General features: G+C 43.6%; 1 protein-coding gene across 4 annotated transcripts in view; it reads right to left on the bottom strand.

The window, feature by feature from the left end:
* Window positions 1–19,802, bottom strand: part of EPB41L4B (erythrocyte membrane protein band 4.1 like 4B) — a 150,753-nt gene that overhangs the window by 47,150 nt on the left and 83,801 nt on the right. The window lies entirely within an intron of this gene.

Here is a 19,802-nt window from a genome sequence, read left to right as displayed (position 1 = left end):
TCCACCCTCCTGGGCTTCCCAAACTGCTGGGATTACAGGTGTGAGCCACTGTGCCCAGCTTACAACATCTTTTAATTCCAATGGATCACCTCCTTTTTTTTTTTTAAACTAAGATTGCCCCATTTGAAGGCCATGTCATCTTCCACCCAGACTCCTGTAACATTCCTGCTGGCTCTCCCCGTCTCTGCTTGTTCCTTTAGTCCATCCTTCCCAGAGTAATTGCCAGAGTGCTATTCTAATTACATTCCAGACCATGGTCTCCTTCCTCAAGGAGCTTGAATATATCTCTAATAATAATAATTCTTTTTTTTTTTTAAGGCAGTGTCTCAGTCTGTTGCCCAGGCTGGAATAGTGGTGCCATCTCAGCTCACTGCAACCTCCACCTCCTGGGTTCAAGCAATTCTCATGCCTCAGCCTCCTGAGTAGCTGGGATTACAGGTGTACACCACCACACCTGGCTAATTTTTGTATTTTTAGTAGAGACAGGGTTTCAGCATGTCGGTCAGGTTGGTTTCGAACTCCTGACCTCAAGTGATCTGCCCGCCTCAGCCTCCCAAAGTGCTGGGATTACAGGCGTGAGTCACTGCACCCAGCCTAATACTAATAATTCTTAACCACTTTAAGACAGAAACCCCTTTGGAAATCTGGTGAATACCATGAACCTTCCCTACACCAACAAGCAACATTCTACATCCAATATCAGGTCCTCTAGAGCCTCTCCATGGACCCAGGTGAAGAGCCCTGGCTTGAAGGATAAAAGCCACAATCCTTTATGTGGCGCTGACAGCCCCCACCTCCCCACAATCTTGTCCCATTCTCTTTTCAGCCTCATCTCCTGCTACATCCTTCTACTTCACACCCTAACTCCTTCCCATCCTGATGCCTCTCACTTCTTGGTGCCTCCTGGAGTCCTTCCTCATCTGTCAACCCAGTGAAAATGCCCCTTCTTCCAGGAAGACTTCCAGCCTTCAAGACCCAGATAAAGATCCCTTCCTCCTACACCCCCGCAGGGCAAATCCCTTTTTCTGCATCATTTCCGTGGTTCAGATCTCTACTGCCCACTCTTTCACTCTGCCTTCAAGGAACTCACACACCAGAGTAGGAAGCTCTGTGATTCAGTCACTTACAATCATACTAGAACAAACTGCTAAGAAAATGCAGAAGTGGAAGCAATCAGTTCTCCTGGGGGAAGGTGTTTGTAAGGGAAAGAGCATTCGGAGGAAGACAGTTCAGTTTTGCTGGACAATTCTTGACACAGAATCTTCTTTCTTATAGGAAGCCCCATTCCTTGTGTTTGTATGCGATTGACATTTCCTCCTCAGGGGCGGGCCTGAGACTTGAGCCTGGCCAATCAGAGTCCTGCATCCTTCTCAGGCGTGTGTTCTGGAATGTGATCCAATTAGGGACAATCAGAGTTTTCCCTAAGATTTAACACACGAAAACTGAAAGAAAGGGTCTCTCTTTCCTTGTGACAGGCAAGCAGGGCCTTATTGTGACTTTTGTGCGCCACAAGCCCTTTTGCCTTTGTCCATTTTCTTTCTTATTTATTTTTTTTGAGATGGAGTCTCACTCTGTCGCCCAGGCTGGAGTGCGGTGGTGCGATCTCAGCTTGCTGCAAACTTCGCCTCCTGGATTCACGCCATTCTCCTGCCTCAGCCTCCCAAGTAGCTGGGATTACAGGCCATGCTTGGCTAATTTTTTGTATTTTTAGTAGAGATGGGGTTTCAGCGTGTTAGCCAGGATGGTCTTGATCTCCTGACCTCATGATCCACCCGCTTAGGCTTCCCAAAGTGCTGGGATTACAGGCGTGAGGCACCGTGCCCAGCCGCCTTTGTCCGTTTTCTTTTTTTTTTCTTTTTTGAGATGGAGTCTGGCTCTGTCACCAGGCTGGAGTTCAGTGGCACGATCTCGGCTTATTACAATCTCAGCCTACTGGGTTCAAGTGATTCTCCTGCCTCAGCCTCCCGAGTAGCTGGGACTAGAGGCGTGCACCACCACACCCAGCTGATTTTTGTATTTTTAGTAAAGACGAGGTTTCACCATGTTGGCCAGAATGGTCTCGATCTCCTGACCTCGTGATCCACTCACCTCAGCCTCCCAAAGTGCTGGGATTACAGACGTGAGCCACCGCTCCCGGCCCCTTTGTCCGTTTTCTATAAAAATTAACTAAAAATTAAATTTCACAATTGTATAAAAGTAAATATGTTAATAACATATATTAAAACATTTTCCTTAACTGAAAATCCATTTTTTTCTTATTTTAAAAAATATTTAAAACCTTTTTGTGAGTCCCTGAAAGCATTGTGAGCCTAAGTATTGTGTGCCTACTGCGTGTAATGGGTAAGCTGGCTCTGGCTGTAAGGATGATGTAAGCTGGGGCTCTTCATGAGTGTCTTTTTTGGACACAGAGTAGTAGGCCTAGTAAGACTGAGGCCGATGCACAAAGAAAGACAAGATGAGCAGAGGTTAGAGATAGTCAGAGAGAGAAGAAACTTAATGGTATATAATTTTGGTTCCTGGTTCCAGCCACACCTGAAGCTGGCATGACCACTGAACTTTTCAATTATAAGGTCTAGTAAATGCCTTTATTTATTTATTGCTTGAAGTAGTTAGATTTTTCCAATTAATAACCCACATGCTCAAAATCAGAGGTGGTGTGTTATTTTGTCATTTTTTTGTGTGTGTAGAATTTCTTTTAGGTGGAAAAGGTAGAAACAGCTGTTCCAGGCCTAAGGAATAGTAGGAGCAAAGGAAGGGTGGTTGAAAGAGCAGGATGTCTGGATAAGAGAAGTGACGAGGGAAGTAACAGGAGGGGAGACTAAGACAGGCTGGGGCTAGTTATGAAGGGCTTAGAGTGCCTGGTTATCAAGGAAAGGGCTTAAGCAAGGGAGTTACATTTCGGAGAGTTTGTTTTGAGCACTGTGTGGAAGAGGCTGGTGGGGGAGAGACTCCAGTATCTCTCTGTTAGGAGACTGCCGCAGGGCGGGATCTAGACTAACCTGGTGGATGGAGTGAGGTGAACTGACTTCTGGGATATTTTGAAGCTGTAAGCAGGGTTTGCAGACCTGTCACTTGGGGACATTGGGAGGAGGTGTCATTGAGGACTCTGTTGCAGATGCATACGATAGTCCAGAAGAAATGGCACTATTTGTCCCCTACATTGTCCCATGAGCTGCATCTCTGACCCATCTTGGCTGCCTCCTGGAGACTTTGCTCAAGGACGGTTCTGTGAGCACACGCATGCATGTGTGTGCATGTGTGTGTGCACGTGTGTGTGCACGCGCGTTATGTGTGTGTAAGAATGTGGAAGAAGGCACGATTTTGGCTTCTGGGAATCACGATCCCTCCTCGCCTCTCCAGCCTGAAACACAATCAGAGTATCCACCCTCTTCATGCCCCATGGAGACAGCAAAAAGTGCCCTGAGTTGGAGCGGAAAAACTTGGGCTCAAGTCTTAGTTATGCCCCTATTTTGCAAGAGAAGCTTGGGCAGTCACTCTGAGCCTCCAGTCCCTCAACTGTAACGTGAGTTGGGTTAAGTGATTTCTGGGCACATTTCTGGATCTGAGAATCATCCTTTCCCCCAACTGTTTATCCAGTACTTGCTGTATGTCTCAGGTACTGTGCTAGCTATTTTACAGAAAAGATTCCCTTTTTAAAACATTGAGACCTTTACCTGTTATATAGTAGGTGTTCCATAAATATTTGGTGGAAGGGAGAAGGGAGGGGAGGGAGGGGGAGGAAGGAAGAATGAAAGAAAGGATGGATTAATGAAGTTGTGCAGCTGCGATTTGACAACAGGTCTGTGGACCCCAAAGTCTGTTAATATTATTTTTCCTGTCTTGCAAATATGTTGAAAATAATATCTGTCCTAAGGAGCTGCAGAGACTGGGAGCTCAGAGCAGAGAAAATTCCCCTTTGCTTGGAAGGACTGGAGAGGGCTTCCCAACTGAGGGGCTCATCTTCCACCCTGCCCTTCTTCCTTGCTGCCACCAGCCTATTAAAGGTCTGACACCATCATTGTCTAGATGGGAGGAACAAATCAGAGAACCATCAAAAGGAAAAGATAGGCATACTAGCTGGATTTGAGAAAGGGAGAACATGGAGACATGGAAGGGTCAGAAAACTCCAAATTTTTTTAGCTTAGAGGACCAGGCAAATGGCATGTCATTAATAGAAAAAAATGAGGTGGAGAATGAGAGCTGCTTTGAGCAGAGAAAATTATGATCGAGCATCACATGGGTAACAAAGAGTGTGAGAATGAACACCCAAAGGGAAAGATGTCTTGTAGCAGAGATCTGGCGTACATTCAGGGCTGGAGGTGGAGTTGGAAAGCTTTGAGTAAGAGTTCCTGAGGGATGGCAAATAGATATCATCTGTCATGCCAGCTCCAATTGATTCTCACTCTCTGCTTGGAGTGCAAGATTCAGAAGGAGTCTGAGGTTGTGCCCAGCTCAGGGGGAAAGAGTGCTGTGATTGATTATTGATGTCTGCCATGGACTTGGAGGAGCACAGTGGTATCATGCATTTGTCTTTCCAAGTTAAAAGTGAGTGGTATTTAAAACTTTTTTATTTCAAGGAAACCCAGAGTGAAGAGTTAAAACAGTAAAAAGATATATATACAGGGAGTGAGAAAGTGCATTTCATAATATGTCAAATAAAATATGCATGTGTGACCTTCATCTTATAGCTACTTTGGAGAGAGGCAGAGAAAGAAACAAACGAAAAGAGAAATAGATGAGGGTCAGAGAAGCTGCCTGAAGCTGCCTGAATCTGCTCAGGTCAAAGGTCTTTCGAAGAGCAAAAGTTCCCAAGCAAGCAGTAGAATGACCTGGGTGCTTTCTCAGCTCACACGCCTGGGGAATCATCCTGAAGATTTTAACATGGAGAAGTTTTGTGGGGTTGCTCATGGCTTCATGGATTGTGCCCTGCGGAACTCCTGGAGATGCCACTCACAGACTACAATGTAAATGACATTCACTAGGTTGTGCATCTTCCTTCTTCATAGGGACCTCAGAGGTCAAGCCTACCCTAGAAGGTCCAGCAGTACTCAGGGACCTTGTCTAAGGCCCAGGAGTTGAGGCCAGCTGCACACTCACCATCCCCAGAGACTGAGGTTCATGAGACTCCTGGCATTCTGGAAAGGAGGTCCCACATCCTGGTTTTCAGGGTGGGTGACAGAGGACAGATGTAGGCTTCAGTCTCTGCTTTCATGAGCTGGCAGTTGAAAAGAAATCTAGTGTGGAAGAAGGGGCTGCTATGTGCCTAGCACTGTGCTAGGCGCTTTAATGGTTAATTTTCAGTTTTCCTGCAAGGAAGCTGCTGGTGCCCCCTTCTCTTCCTTTTTCTCAGGGGAAGACCCACTTCCCATTTGGCCTCCAACTCCAGAAAAGCTAGTGTTCCTACTGCGGCCTAGTCATAAGAGACTTTATTGCTTGCAGAACAAGTGAGGTCACAGGGGCTCTTCCAGCCCTGCCTAATCCCATATGTACCCCCAAGCAGAGCCTCTCCTCTCCCTGATCCTGGACTGCCGGACTACCAAACATGTGGTGTTCAGTCAATATTGGTGCATGCTGGGCCGGGCTTGATGGCTCATACCTGTACTTCTAGCACTTTGGGAAGCCAAGGCAGGAGGACTGCTTGGGCCCAGGAGTTCGAGACTGGGCAACATGGGGTGATCCCATTTCTACAACAACAAAAAACCCAGCATGGTGGCACACACCTGTGGTCCTACCTACGCAGGAGGCTGAGGTGGAGAACTGCTTGAGCCTGGGAGGTCCAGGCTGCAGTGCGATCCAAGATTGAGCCACTGTACTCCAGCTTAGGCAACAGAGTGAGACCCTGTCTCAAAAAGAAAAAATTGTTGCATATGGCATAATGGTATCCCCTGGAATCCACCGTCAGAATTGTGACCAATGCTGGGCATGGCTTTCTGTCAGAAACAAGGCTGAGTGGTCAAGTGCTCCAACAAGCCAATCACAGACTCTACAGCTCTGCCCCGCTCTGAGCAATATAGGCTTTCCGGGGGAGCCCTGGGGATCTAATCCTGGATAAGAAATCACAGAATTTTAGAAATGGGGCCCCTCGGATATCATCCAGTTCTGTGGTTTTAAACCCTGGATAAATATTAAAGTCACTAGGGGGAGGCTAGGCACGATGGGTCACACCTGTAATCCCAGCACTTTAGGAGGCCGAGGCGGGTAGATCACTTGAGGTCAGGAGTTTGAGACCAGCTTGGCCAACATGGCGAAGCCCCGTCTCTACTAAAAACACAAAAATTAGCCAGGCGTGGTGGTGGGCACCTGTAATCCCAGCTATTCTGGAGGCTGAAGCATGAATATCACTTGAACCCAGGAGGTAGAGGTTGCAGTGAGCCAAGATTGTGCCACTGCACTCTAGCCTTGGTGACAGAAGGAGCCTCTGTCTCAAAAATAAAATAAAATAAAATAACCAGGGGAAAACTCCTATACACTGCTGGAGAGAATGCAAAATAGTGCAGCCAGTTTGAAAAACAGCTTGGCAGTTCCTCAAAAAGTTGAACATTAGTTACCATATGACTGAGTGAGCCTACTTGTAGTATATGCCCAAGAGAAATGAAAACAGGTCCGTGCAAAAACTGACATGTGAATGTTCATAGCAGCATTATTCATAAGAGCCAACAGGTAGAAACACCCCAAATATCCATCAACTGATGAATGGATAGACAGAACATGGTCTATCCATACAAAAGAATATTATTCAGCCACAAAAGCAAATGAAACATTGAGCAGGCTATGACATGGATAAACTTTGAAAACACGATATGCTACATGAAAGAAGTCAGACACAAAAAGGCCAAGTATTATAGGATTCCATTTATATAAAACATCTAGAATAGACAAATACATAGAGATAGAAAGTGGATTACCGGCTACCTTGGAATAGGGAGGATAGCGGGCAGAGGGAAGGGGGAGTGACTGCTAATGGGTGTGAAGTTTCTTCTAGGGGTGATGAAAATGTTCTAAAATTATATTGCAGTGATGGTTGCACAACTTGGTGAAAATACTAAAAAACATGAAGTTGTACAATTGATGTGTATCTTAATAAAGCTGATAAAAATATCACAAGGAGAGGTTTTGAAAAGTATCAATGCCCAGGCCCTTCCCCAGACTAATTACACCATAATCTATCTCTAAATCCAATGTGTGGCCAGGGCTGAGAACCATTGCTATAGTAATCCAACCTCATTTTGCATATGGGGGGATGGGGGCTCGCCATCGGGAGGGAGGTGACCAGGTCACACAGCAGGTACCTGCCTGATCCTGGGACACAGTCCAGGACTCCTGCCTCTCTGCTCGCTGCCTCAAGTGCTGCCCATCTGCTGCCTCTTCCCATCTGTCTTGGCTTCTATTTAAGGCAGCAAGTGCACTCATCAGGAAAATCCAAGTCCTCCTCAGAACCCCCCAGCTAAGACATCCTTGTGTATGTATCTTGTCTTCCCAGCCATATAGTTAACTCTGTAGAAACAGAGACTGTCACATCACATGTTTTTGTGTCCTCCACTGTGTTAAGAAAAGCACTAAGCACATAGCAGTTGTTCAACTAACACTGGTTAGACAGAGAACAAAATGAAATATCAGTGCATTTGGTATGCATTTGAGGGCCAACTCTTGTGCCTGGTACTGTGCCATGCACAAGGGTAAAGACAAATGAGATGTTATCTTTGCCCTGTATTAGTCCGTTTTCACGCTGCTGATAAAGACATATCCGAGACTGGGCAATTTACAAAAGAAAGAGGTTTGATACATTCACAGTTCCACGTGGCTGGAGAGGCCTCACAATCATGGCGGAAGGTGAAAGGTACGTCTCACATGGTGGTGGACAAGAGAGAACGAGAGCCAAGTGAAAGGGGAAACCCTTAAAAAAACATCAGATCTCGTGAGACTTATTCACTACCACAAGAACAGTATGGGGGAAGCTGCCCCCTGATTCAATTATCTCTCACCAGGTCCCTTCCACAACTCTTGGGAATTGTGGGAGCTACAATTTGAGAAGAGATTTGGGTGAGGACACAGCCAAACCGTATCAGCCTTCAAAGGGCTCACTGCTGCCTTGATACATGGGATAGGGGTGCCCAACCCAACTGGAACCAACAAGGAAGACTTCCTGCAGTAGTGATGCTTGAAGCAGGTCCTGGCTCCTGAAGGATGATGGCAGTGGCTGGGGGAGGGACTGCACAGGGTGGTCTGGGCAGAAGGCACCTCATGTGCTAAGGCCTGGAGTTGTCAATGCATGCTAACTGGTGAGGGGACTTGCCTGAGCTCCACGTTGGCATAAGAGTGAACTTTCAGCTTTTATTTTTCACTTTTGGATTATGAACTCATCAGGAGTTTATGTATATATTGTGAAGTAAAGTTCTAACTTTTTCTGAAATGGAGAGTCAATTGTTCCAAGATCACCCAAAGAATCATTCACCCTTGCTCCATGAAGTTGCAATGCCATCTTCATATGTGTCCGCCACTTTCCTGAGTGCTCTCAGATCCTTTCTTTGCTCCCCTGTGACTTACTCTGTTTACAGGAACCTTTACTTCTCAGGCTCCCTGTCCTCTGGCTTTTACATAGGTTTGGCCAATGGGAGGCACTGACATGGACTGGAGGGTGAACACAGGAGACAAGTCAGGGTGTTTCTCCCTCATTTCTTCATGCCTCTGGTGATGTTTCCGAAAGCAGCCATGAGTTCTCTGCGGCTCCAGCTCCCACTAGACTGGCTTCCTGCTGCCTTAGCTCCTGGGTGCTAGAACACTGCCTTTGTCCCTCCAGCTCTAGGAGTGATAAGCAGGTTCTGGTTGTTGCTAATTTCTAGGTTGCCTTGCTGTCCAATTAAGTTTCTTAGTTTTTGCAGCCTTTGTATAACCAATTCCCTGAATTAAATTCCCTCTGTAAGAAATGCCTAGAGTAGTTTCAGTTTTCTGGATTGCCCATTACTTGTAGACAATATAAACCTGTTTTTGGATTCTTCATATTTTTTTGTTTTGTGACAGACACGGTTTCCCTCTGTTGCCCGGGTGAGAGTGCAGTGGCACAATGACAGCTCACTGCAGCCTTGAATTCCTGGGCTTAAGCAATCCTCTTATCTCAGCTTCCCGAGTGCCTACAACTACAGATGTGCACTACCACACCTGGCTAATTTTTCATTTCTTTTGTAGAGACAGGGTCTCATCATGTTGCCCAGGCTGGTCTCAGCTCCCGGCCTTAAGCAATCCTCCCACTTCTCATCCTAAAGTGCTGGTATTACAGGCATGAGCCTCTGTGCCCGGCCTCTTCATACTTTTATTGTTCTACTTATCTAACCCTGTATCAGATTGTCTTAATTACTTTTGTTTTAATATATACATGTATATGTGACATTATAAATCTTATTCCCTTTCTCACATCATTTTTCTTTTTTTTCTTAGCTGTTATCACATGTCTAGTCTTCCAGATTCCTTTTGTGATAGTAACTTGAATTCTTCAATTCTTGAGTTCCAGAATTCAAGTTACTTCCAGAAAATCCCACTGGAATTCTGATTCAAAGCATTACATATTATGGATTAATTTGAAAGAATATATTGATAAGGAACATATTTCTCTCCATTTACTCAGATCTTTTAAAATGTCCTTCAGTTAGAATTTTTAAACTTTTTCATTAAGGTATAGAGCATAACTTTATTCCTAGGTATTTTTCAGTTTTGTCACAATTGAAAATGAGATCTTATTATTACATATCCCCTAATTTTTTTTTTTTTTAGATGGAGTCTTGCTCTGTCATCAGGCTGGGGTGCAGTGGTATGATCTCGGCTCACTGCAACCTCCAACTCCTGGATTCAAGCAATTCTCCTGCCTCAGCCTCCTGAGTAGCTCGGACTATAAGCGTGCACTACCATGCCCAGCTAATTTTTGTATTTTTGGTAGAGACGGGGTTTCACCATGTTGGCCAGGATGGTCTCGATCTCTTGACCTTGTGATCTGGCTGCCTCGCCTCCCAAAGTGCTGGGATTACAGGTGTGAGCCACCACGCCTGGCCCGTATCCCCTAAATTTTAAATGACTAGATAGATATACAAAGCTGCTGACTTTAGGATATTTCTGCCTCTGACCACTTTGCACAACTCTTATTGGTTGGAATTCACTTGGATTTGAAGAAGAGAATCACATGAATTTTGTTTCTTCCTCTCCAGTAGTTATTCCTAATTTTGTTTCCTTGGCTTATTCCATTGTTAAGGTCTCCAGAATAATACTGAATATCAGCAGTTATCCTTGTCTTATTTCTGAAGTTTATATATTATCTAGAGTTTCACCAGTAAATGTCAGTTTCTGACAAATTCTACTTATCAGGTTAGACAGTCCTTCTACTCTTAGCTTACCACAAGTCTTGAAAGATTAGCACGACTTATTCTCAGCAAATCTGTGTTGTTCCTAAGTGAACACTGCTTCCTTTACTAAGTGCTTATAAAAGACTCTGTTCTCAAACCATCCTCGGTATTGCAATCCAGCTTATCAGTCTGGTTTCTGGAATTCATTTTCCAAAAAAATTGTCCATCTACTCATCTAGCATTTTCCCAAGACTTTTTCAGAGGTATTGATGCCGCCTCAGCAATGACACGTGGAAATTTTCTCAGTGTTTTGGGAGACCATTTTTCTGAGCCTAAAGACTTGAGCTAATCAAAAAGCAGTAAAATATTTCCTGACTATGCTTTCTCTTATCTTGGACTTCAATTTCTTCTGTTTGTTCTCTTCACTCTCTGCAGTTAGCACAGTGACTAGCTTCCTTGTTGAAAAAGAAAAAAATTGAGTAGCTCTGCTTCAGCCAGTTAGTCTCACGTACCATCCTCAAAACTGGGTGTCATTAAATTGCTCATCTTTTTGTTCCAACTGAAGTGAGCATCTACAAAACTTTGGAGTCCTTAAAACAAGTTCTGTGCCCCTTTGTTTTTGATCATATGTTCCACCTTCCTACTCTTTAAAATACTATTACAAATTGTGGGTTCATCTGAGAGGCCTGTAAAGCCTTTCTCTTTCGGATTATTTTTGCTTTCTAAATTCACAGCCCATGTAAAAAATATTCCCTTTTAAGTCTATTTTCTTTGACATTTTGAAATTGGATTTTCTAAACAGTAAAATATATATATGTTGTGATTATTTCACATTGCATACCTGTTTCAAAACATCTCATATACCCCATAAATATATACACCTAATATGTACCCACAAAAAATAATTTTAAAAAAGAGTATCAACAACAAGAGAAAGAATATGTGAGCCCTGGATTTCACTCATTTCATGTTAATGATTCTGAGATGTCAGGGTTTTTTTCTTCCATGGATCTTGTTACTTACACATTTCCAACGCACTCCTCCTTGCTGACCAGAATTTACAACAGTAATATCTGCAGTGTTTCTTCTACCTCCTAAGCAACCAAATCATCAGCCAGTCAGGCCAAGAAATCAACAGATTCCACGCCTTTAACAGAATGCCCATGTCTGGATGGTCAAGAAGTCCTCCATAGGTATGGTGCCAGCTGATGCAGTAGGAAATGCAATAAACATCCCCTATCCAAAGTCCCCTGCATCTCATCTGGATTGCTCAGTGCACACATATCAAGTGCTGCCTGAACTCGGACTTACTCATGAGCTGTTTATGTCACGTGTCTTAACTCCAAGTTGGGGTTTCTGGCGGCGGGATCGGTGTCTATGCAGCCCACACAGCAGACTCACAGGTAGCACACAAGTTCTCCACACACCTTCTGGAGGAGCTGGTTGGGACAAACTAGTTCCTATTTTACTTTTAGCCTCAATGGGGACAACTCCATATGCCTAATCAGAACTAACACATCAGGGATAAGCTGACAAGGACCTCAGTAGAGCTTTCCAACTGGTAAGCCTCAGAAGGGTTGCAAGTGGGCTGAACCATTTATTCTCCCAGTCCTTGGAGTAAGTGGACAGGACATGGGGAGCCTAGAGCTTCAAGCAGTCTTGTCTGCCTGTCCCAGCGTGCTACATATCACTTTCTGTGTGTGCCAAGGACAAGAAAAAGTCAGGAAGCCCTGCCACTAGTCCATACCCAGTCCATTCGCCTGGAACTGTGGCTCTCCAACTGGGACTCTCTTAGCAGAATTCACTCAAGTAGTGTGTTTTTATAGCAGATGGTGTCAGCCAGAATCATACCTCCTGACTGAACACCAGTGCATTAATCATGCTCTTTAAATATTCACAGAGGAAAAAAGCCCAAAAGCTAACATTTTTGAGTACCCAGTTAACTTAGTTAATCTTCCAACAACCATTTGAAGGAAGGACAAGAGGAGCAGAAAGACCAAGGAGCTTTCCTCAAGTCACACAGCTAGTAAATGGCAGAGCTGGGATTTGAACCCAGGTAACCTGGGCTCTCTGAATTGCTAGACAATATTGCTTCGCCATGTGTTTGAAAGGAGCAATCTAATGACAAAAAAGGAACACGCATTGGCACTTAGCTTTGGCTTTGCTGCTGTTTGCCTATGTGACCTTAGGTAACTCACTTTACTTATCTGGGTGGCAGACACTGCATTTTTGGACATTAAGCATTCGTATGCCAGGAACTACAGCTCAATGATATAATTTGATCTGTGCCATGTCCGACTGAGAGATGAGAGAAAGTACAATTTACTCATTCTGGTTTCCCAAATAGCTGTCGCTTATTTCAATTTTAATTTGGTAGAGACTAAACAGACTGATACATTGTTACATGTTCTTATTGAATTCAGGGAAAGCATACTATTTGGCAGCAAGTACAATATGTATTTGAAACACTGTACTTTTTTCATAATGGATTTTCAAAGAAAATTGTATCGACATCTTAGAAGTGTGATACATTATGAATGTTGCATCTATTAGGGATGATTTCTTACAGCAACTTAGTGGTTTTATTTCTAAAAAAAAAAAAAAGTCTAGTGAGAAGGTTGACTCTACTTCATCTTTCTCTTCAGAAAAGGTCAAAATTGGCCACACGTGGTGGCTCATGCCTATAATCCCAACACTTTGGGAGGCCAATACAGGTGGATCACCTGAGGTCAGGAGTTCAAGACCAGCCTGGCCAACAATCAGGGTGAAACCCCATCTCTACTAAAAATACAAAATTAGCCAGGTATAGTGGTGCACGCCTGTAGTCCCAGCTACCCAGGAGAATGACGTGGGAGAATTGCTTCAATCTGGGAGGTGGAGGTTGCAGTGGGCCGAGATTGCACCACTGCCCTCCAGCCTGGGTGATGAATGAAACTCCGTCTCAAAAAAAAAAAAAAAAAAAGAAAAAGAAAAAGAAATGGTCAAAATTGCATTTTTTGGGGGGTGTAGTTTAGATTCCTTTATAGAGACTAATTGGCACAAAACTTTTCCAATTTGTATTTCGTTCAAGAAATGTTCCAAACAATCAACTTTGCAAGCAATTCTGGTGTTAGCACGGTTGATGTATGAACCCATGCTAGATGGGGAGCTCTTGATCTGATGATGATTAGCTACCTGGAGCCAAAGACGGCATCTTCTGTGACATACCAGCACTGCAGAGAAGCACAGCAGATGTTTATTCACTTAGTTTTAGTGCATTACATTTTAATTCTCCTTAGGTAATTTATCAAATACCCATTCATAAAAGTTTCACTTTGGTCATGAATTCCCTACTTGTTCCTAACTACATTATGTAGTCTCTGCAAAACTGCAGAGTAACATCCCACATCCTAAGGAGTGACAAGAGCCTGTGGGGTTCAGTAGTTCCCGGGTCTGAGTCCTGTGTGAGGTAGAACAGGATATGTGCTTCCATCTTTGAGTCTCAAATTTTCTTTCGCCAAACACCTGTCAAATGATTTCAATAAATAGGTGTAAGCAGGTCCTGACATTATTCTTCCAGAAAGGCTGTTTTGTTGTGATGCTATTCTTGCTAGGTTTTGCAATGGCTTCCTCATTGTGTGTGTGTGCCTTCATAGGTGTCATGTGTGTGCATTCCAGAGAATTACTATTTCATGAGTTGGTTTTTGCTCAGAGGCTCATGACCAAGTTTATTCAATATTTTTCTCGTCTAAAGTAAAAACAAAACAAAACAATACAAATATAGTCATTTTCCCTTACAACAGTCACTTCTAATAAGCCGAACTTTCCCTTCTGGGTTTCTTTCTTTCTTTTTGACGGAGGATCGCTCTGTTGCCCAGGCTGGAGTGCAGTGGTGCGATCTCGGCTCACTGCAACCTCTGCCTCCCAGGTTCAAGTGATTCTCCTGCCTCAGACCCCCGAGTAGCTGGGATTACAGGTGTGTGCCACCATGCCTGGCTAACTTTTGTATTTTTAGTAGAGACGGAGTTTCACTATGCTGGCCAGGCTGGTCTCAAACTCTTGGCCTCAAATGATCTGCCCCACCTTGGCCTCCCAAAGTGCTGGGATTACAGGCATGAGCCACTGTGCCCGGTCACTTCTGGGTTTCTCACAGATTTTTTTTTTGTTTGTTTTTTTTGGCCTCTCATTTCTGTGTTCCTCTGCCTTTATTCTTTGTTTTTTCAGGCGGCAAAAGCATTAACAGACTTGCCCCTCACTACTTCTTTAAATACATCCTCTAATGGTATTATATGAGAGCCCCCAAAGGGATAGTAAGACAAAATAATCATTGTCACAAAAGCTCAGCTGTGAGTGTAAAATACTGTCCACATAGCAGATTCTTTGTCATCCTATGCACTCTGACAGAGCTACGGCAGACTCAGGAATAAGCTGGGAAGTGTTACTTTTCCACTCCCCAGACGCCATCCGGCTCACTGAATGAATGAAATTAAAACATTATTCATCCCGGAATGTAGTTCGGGTTAGATGAATAAGATGCATAATCTGTTAAGAGTAGGTTTTAGACATTCTAATTGCACAAGACACCAGTGTGAGCCAGAGTTGGAGCTGAACACTGGGTACGTGTTTCTAGGGTAATACAGATGAGGATTAATTTATTTTGGTATTCGTTAGTGCTTAAAAATCTCATCAAATGATCCTCTCTCTGTTCCCCAATTCTTGCAGGTTTTTCAGAAGTTTCTATTATGAACATTCTTAGTTCATAATAAGCCTCCGAAGCCGTAACACTGATATGAATTTTAAGGGCTTGATGGTTTAATTGCCTTTAATACAGTGTCCGTTATTCAGCCAGGGAATGAAGCTGGTTGAGCATTAGCATAGCAACACCTCTTGCTTTTGAGGTCTCAGTGCAGAACGTGGATGTTTAAACCATTCACCATTCAGTAGGGGACGATTAGCTAGGTTTCTGTGGGTTTCTTATAACATGAGCCTACAGGGATGTTCCTCTAATTATTCTAATCCTTTTTTAGTGGATGGCCTAGACTACAGCAGTTTTAATATTTTAAATTCTGCAGCCTTTCATCCAATAAAACCACAGGTGACTCTTGGGATGTGGCTGTAATTTTAGATCCAATACATTGGAATTTTAATTGTAACTAGAAGTACATCCATCCTTCCTTGGTCAATGCACCAGGGAAATTCATGATGTCTGGGTGGGTATCTAAGAAGCCTGAGTGGAAAGTTCTCAATACTCTCCCAAACAGGAAAGGAAACACAGATATTAGAAATCAATTCCTTTACCTTTGCTATCTTTATGTTGCCCACATTCCCTTTTTCAGCTCTGCAGGGCAGTACCATGCTGATTGTTACCTGAATTTCTGGAAACCTACTTTTTTTTTTTTTTTGAGACGGAGTGTTGCTCTGTCACCCAGGCTGGAGTGCAGTGGTGTGATTTCGGCTCACTGCCGCCTCCACCTCCCAGGTTCAAGTGATTCACCTGTCTCAGACTCCTGAGTAGCTGGGGTTATAGGCATGCGCCATCAGGTCCAGCTAATTGTTAGCATTTTTAGTAGAGATGGGGTTTTACCATGTTGGCCAGGCTGATCTTGAACTCCTGACCTCAGGTGATTCACCCACCTCGGCTTCCCAAAGTGCTAGGATTACAGGCATGAGCCACCACACTTGGCCTGGAAACCTACTTTCAAAAAAATGTCTGGTAAATATCAACTCATCCAAGCCTTTCCTTTCTTCACTATTATAAATACTAAGATGACATGGTTAATTGTACTTCATCAGCCTGATCTTTATTAACGAGCATGACTCAAAAATAGGGGTTTCAGATGGTTCACAGAAAACATATAATAAACGGTGTTTAGAAAGACAAAAATGTGCATAGCCTTGTTCATAGAGAAATGTAATTAAAACAGAAATTCTGGATTTTACCTATCAGACTAAGTTAAAAAAAAAAAAAAAAGCTAGCAAAGGCTATGATTCGCTTCCTATGAGGTCACAGAGACACTGTCATAATTGCTGGGGGTGCCTGTGGGCTGCGGGGAGTATAAACAGGTGGAATATATTTGGAGAGAAATTTCATTAGACAATATCCAACTTAAATATGCACATACCTTTTGACCAGGATGCTACTTCAAGGGAATTTATTCTACAGGTAGATTTGTTCAAGTGCACAAACACAAGGTACAAGAATGGCAGCAGCACTGAAACTTGAGGGAGTTGATGCAGCTTAAACGTCCATCAATATTGATTGGTAAAATAAATATATGGTCTTTATACATGGAGTAGCTCTAGATTGACAAAGAGAAATGCTAACAATGTTTGCTTCCAAGGAAAACTGGGGAATAAGAAGATGGAAAGGAAAAGTAACTTCCAGTTATTTGTGTTTGATTTTTACTACTGTTTGTAATACCTATCTTAAAAAAGGCAACATGCCAGGTGCAGTGGCTCTCCCCTATAATCCCAGTATTTGGGGAGGCCAAGGCAAGAGGATCGTTTGAGCCAGGAATTGAGACCAGCCTGTGCAACATGGCAAGACCCCATCTCTACAAAATTTTTTAAAAATGTACCCAAGCATGGTGGTGCATGCCAGCTACTCAGGAGGCTGAAGTGGGGGGATCACTTGAGCCCTGGAGGCCGAGGCTGCAGTGGGCCATGATCGCACCACTGCACTCCAGCCTGGGTGACAGAGAGAGACCGTGTCTCAAAAAAAAAAAAAAAAAAAAAAAAAGAAAGAAAGACAAAATGGCAACAAAGCACAGTGGTTCCCTTTCATTACTAACTTTCCACTCAGTCTCCTAATAGTTAAAATCTTCCTCCAATTCATCTAAAATGAAATCCCAAATTAGACAAGGAGGGAATGGAGCAGACGCTCTGTTTCAATTCTCCAAGCCTCTGAGTCCCAATCGTACCAACAGAATGGACTCTCAGCCATCTCACCAATTCTTTACTCTATGCCAATTCTGCCATGTGCAGATGGGAAAGCATTGTCCACATTCTGCCTGGACAGTTATTTCCTAGTATTCTTGGACAGAAATACATTTCTATTTCTTTTTTCTTTCCTCAAAAGATCCCCATGGTGTTTCTGCTCTGAGTTTGTTAGTTTCAAAGAGACACGTCTTTATATATGTGTTAATGCTCTTCCATCTGATCTTTCCTTTGGCACCAAACACCCCTTTCCCTTGCTAAACTTAGAATATGCATCTCAAGCCATCAATCTATTAGATATACCATTTCTTGAACTAGACTTTATTATTATTGTTTTTTTAGATGGAGTCTCACATTGTCACCCAGGCTGGAGTACAATGGCATGATCTTAGCTCACTGTAACCTCCGCCTCCCTGGTTCAAGCCATTCTCCTGCCTCAGTCTCCCAAGTAGCTGGGACTACATACACATGCCACCACGCCCGGCCGGTTTTTGCATTTTTAGTGGAGATGGGGTTTTACCACGTTGGCCAGGCTGGTCACGAACTCCTGACCTTGAATGATCCACCCGCCTCAGCCTCCCAAAGTGTGGGATTACAGGTGTGATTCACCACGCCCGGCCTTGAGCTATTTTGAATCTCTTTGGCCTGTTTCCATCCACATGCACAGCTACGACCTTACATCTCAAAACCCACTAAAAATTTTTACCAGCTAGCGTCAAACACTGTGCTGCGCAAAACGTCTTTTCTATATCATGTCATTTATTGATAATTCTCTTATCAGTGAGATGTTGGTAAATTCCATCTGGGGATGAGGAAAATGAGGTGTCCAGAAGAAACTGGTCAAAGGTCCCATGGCTAGTAAGTGGCAAAGCTGGGATTCAAACTGTGTGAGATTCCAAAGCTTCCACACTTCACCTAATCAGGCAACTATGGGGCTCTTCTCCCTTGATAAAACCAGACCACCACACTGTGGACCCTTTAATCCTTCTCTCATCTGGCTGGCAATGTCTTGCCATTTTACTTCTGCAAACTTCCACCTGTTTCCCAATCATGGGCTCCAGTCTTAGCCCAGGTGCTTAGACTGGTGTATACACACGCCCTGTCCTCCAACGGCTGGAATTCACCAGTCTCTTGCTTCTGAAGTGGGGAGGGAGGGCAAGAACACAGACTTGGTTTGATAGATTGTAGGGGACAGGTTAATGATGAAATTAAAGCCATATAAAGAACCAGTAGAATGCTCACATTCTTCTGCTTCACCTTGGGCCTAAGGAAATGCAAAGCTTTGCTGAGCAGACAGATCTAGTTACTTATTATGATGCCTCCATCCATTGACTTAACATCATGACTATTAAAAAAATAAAAATAAAAAACCGGTTGACCTCTACTGAGAGTTAAAATTGAGGCATTATAATAATAAGGATGAACATACAAGCAGAGAAGTAGCTTTGCTTTCCCAAAGAGAAAAGCAAACCTGGACTGCCCAATTCAGACTGTCCTGGGCTGTTAAAATGCAGGGTCTGGGATCTTACCACTGACCATTTAGAATGCAGCAATCCATATTTTAGTAAGTTGTCCAAGCCATTCTTTGGCTCCCTAATTTTGGGAGAAGTGGGCCTATTTGCAGAACTATTGAGGATTTCTTTTGCTAAGGCTGAGCTGATTGTCTATTTTACATGTTTGTCTTTTGATACCCCCAGAGTTTCTTAAAATGTGCCATTTCTCACGTGCAAGGGACCTTTAACAGTGACTTGCTTTTTCTCTCTGCCCCCTTACGCTTCGCCTCTGCATCTGTCCACTGCCTCCTGTAGCAAGACAGTGGAAGCAAATCACCCCGGACCAAAGTAGGGTATTTTCCTGGTACGTTTGGAAGACTTGGTCAGCCAGGGAATTGATTTAGAACTCTAAGTTTGAGAAATATTGATCCAAAGGGATCAATATGGCTGTTCAGGGAGTTCTTTGATGAGCTAAGATTTTAAAGGACTAGTTAAAAGCTGTAAAGTCAAGGGCAACAAAAAGGCTCTGTCATTACTTGTGTTCAGAGCGGGACACAGGAGGCTGTAGTCACTGACCTGGAAGGATGGTGCAACATTAACAGGCAAGGAGGACTAAGGGGAATTCCCACACTGTCCTTATTCCTCCGTCTTTGTGGTTAAAGAGAACCACCTTCAACAGAAATGGTAGACCAATAAATAGGCAAAAGGGTTTTGAAGACCCAAGGTAATTAATTACCTGGCAGGATTTAGAGATTTCTGGCATGAATTACATCAATCAAATGACAACTGTCAGTACACTGTTGGATGTTTTGAGGGACCACAGAAACATGAATAGATGATAAACCAGTACATACCTGAGCTTCACAATGTAAAAGTTAATTCCATTAATTATGGAATAGTGAGTATGGTTTTGCTGTCAAGTAATATTCCAGAAAACACTGTTCACTTGTGAGCTCTTTGGAAGGAAGTCCATAGAGTGGATCGTCTCAAATACGCAGTGGTTCATTAAGAATAATGTCCAGGCCGGGCGCGGTGGCTCACGCCTGTAATCCCAGCACTTTGGGAG

The sequence above is a fragment of the Macaca mulatta genome, chromosome 15 (assembly GCF_049350105.2).
Source record: "Macaca mulatta isolate MMU2019108-1 chromosome 15, T2T-MMU8v2.0, whole genome shotgun sequence".
NCBI classification, from domain to species: Eukaryota; Metazoa; Chordata; class Mammalia; order Primates; family Cercopithecidae; genus Macaca; species Macaca mulatta.
The sequence above is the reverse complement of the archived record's forward strand: the minus strand, read 5'-3'. Positions and strand labels throughout refer to the sequence as shown.